The sequence below is a fragment of the Hypomesus nipponensis genome, chromosome 21 (genome assembly GCF_054491055.1).
Source record: "Hypomesus nipponensis isolate SF chromosome 21, ASM5449105v1, whole genome shotgun sequence".
Classification (NCBI taxonomy): Eukaryota; Metazoa; Chordata; class Actinopteri; order Osmeriformes; family Osmeridae; genus Hypomesus; species Hypomesus nipponensis.
The window spans coordinates 16,315,001-16,317,500 of record NC_140381.1 but is presented as its reverse complement, the minus strand read 5'-3'; positions in this window follow the sequence as shown (position 1 = coordinate 16,317,500).

Here is a 2,500-nt window from a genome sequence, read left to right as displayed (position 1 = left end):
GCGTGCGCCTCGCCCCAACTCGAATAACAAAGTCGTCCCGGGCCGGATCCGAGCTACGGGACGGAAACGGGAGCCGAGTCAAAATTTCAAACGGAGCCCGCGTCGCGGAAATGGTCAAAATGAATAAAAGTGGCACTCGAGCGCGTGCCTCTCGCTCTGACTAAAGTGACAAAATGATCCCCGTTGAAATGCATTGAGCACGGGGGAAACGGGAGGAAAAAGAAAATTTCAAATGGAGCTGTCGAAATGGGGGTGCTATTTTGGGGGGGTATATGGCGTGGCCACGTTCTCCCACGAGTCCAACTTGAATTCTGAAACCGTCCCCGTCCAAATCCCACGTTCGGGCGAGTTACTGTCAATTTTCAAAGCACCACTCCCCCCCTTCAATGCACTCTTTTGGAAGCTGGGAAAAGGGTCTCCGTGCAGAGCTAGTGCCACTTTGCGGGCACTCACGGCCTCGAGGGTGGGCTCGTTGGATAGCCACGGGCCGGGGGACGACAGCCCGAGAAGGTCCCGGGGTCGTGCGCGCGCGCGCGAGACGCAGCGAGCGAAACGAAATTTCAAATCGACCCCCCGAAAAAATGACACCTTTTGCCGGGAGGAAAAACACTCAGCCCGCTGCCCCAGGCTCCAACTTGAATTCTAAAACCGTCCCCGTCCAAATCCCACGTTCGGGCGCACAACTGTGAATTTCACAAACTATCCACATTCAACCAGACAAACACACCCTCACACGGGGCAAAATCGTCCGCCCAAGGCACCACGGGATCCCTGCACCCCCACCCTTGGGATCCAAGGGGACCCACACACTCCACCGCCTCCCTGGGCTCATGGTCTGGGCTCCCAAGGGACCCCCCACACCCACCGCGGACTCCCGGGGAAACAGCGCCCCCAGGCCGGGGAGCCCACCTCCGGGGGGGACCCCCCACACTACCTGACCTCCGGGGGGACCTGTGCACCCACTATTAAGCACACCCCCTGTGTTAAAACCCATTAAACGCAACTTTAAGAACTCTGTGCCCCTGGTCATCCTTGTGGAATTTTGTGCCTCTGGTCATCCTCCCATTGACTCCCATTCAAAATGTATGCATCTGGTCATCCTCCCATAGACTCCCATTCAAAATGTATGCATCTGGTCATCCTCCCATAGACTCCCATTCAAAATGTATGCATCTGGTCTTCCTCCCATTGACTCCCATTCAAAATGTATGCCTCTGGTCTTCCTCCCATTGACTCCCATTCAAAATGTATGCCTCTGGTCATCCTCCCATAGACTTCCATTCAAGTTGGACTTAGGTTTTGGCGCGTTGGCTTCTCATGCATCTGGTCATCCTCCCATTGACTCCCATTCAAAAGTCATGCCTCTGGTCATCCTCCCATAGACTTCCATTCAAGTTGGACTTAGGTTTTGGCGCGTTGGCTTCTCATGCATCTGGTCATCCTCCCATTGACTCCCATTCAAAAGTCATGCCTCTGGTCATCCTCCCATAGACTTCCATTCAAGTTGGACTTAGGTTTTGGCGCGTTGGCTTCTCATGCCTCTGGTCTTCCTCCCATTGACTCCCATTCAAAAGCCATGCCTCTGGTCATCCTCCCATAGACTTCCATTCAAGTTGGACTTAGGTTTTGGCGCGTTGGCTTCTCATGCCTCTGGTCATCCTCCCATTGACTCCCATTCAAAAGCCATGCCTCTGGTCATCCTCCCATAGACTTCCATTCAAGTTGGACTTAGGTTTTGGCGCGTTGGCTTCTCATGCCTCTGGTCATCCTCCCATTGACTCCCATTCAAAATGTATGCCTCTGGTCATCCTCCCATAGACTTCCATTCAAGTTGGACTTAGGTTTTGGCGCGTTGGCTTCTCATGCATCTGGTCATCCTCCCATTGACTCCCATTCAAAATGTATGCCTCTGGTCATCCTCCCATAGACTTCCATTCAAGTTGGACTTAGGTTTTGGCGCGTTGGCTTCTCATGCATCTGGTCATCCTCCCATTGACTCCCATTCAAAAGTCATGCCTCTGGTCATCCTCCCATAGACTTCCATTCAAGTTGGACTTAGGTTTTGGCGCGTTGGCTTCTCATGCATCTGGTCATCCTCCCATTGACTCCCATTCAAAAGTCATGCCTCTGGTCATCCTCCCATAGACTTCCATTCAAGTTGGACTTAGGTTTTGGCGCGTTGGCTTCTCATGCCTCTGGTCTTCCTCCCATTGACTCCCATTCAAAAGCCATGCCTCTGGTCATCCTCCCATAGACTCCCATTCAAGTTGGACTTAGGTTTTGGCGCGTTGGCTTCTCATGCCTCTGGTCTTCCTCCCATTGACTCCCATTCAAAAGCCATGCCTCTGGTCATCCTCCCATAGACTCCCATTCAAGTTGGACTTAGGTTTTGGCGCGTTGGCTTCTCATGCCTCTGGTCTTCCTCCCATTGACTCCCATTCAAAAGCCATGCCTCTGGTCATCCTCCCATAGACTCCCATTCAAGTTGGACTTAGGTTTT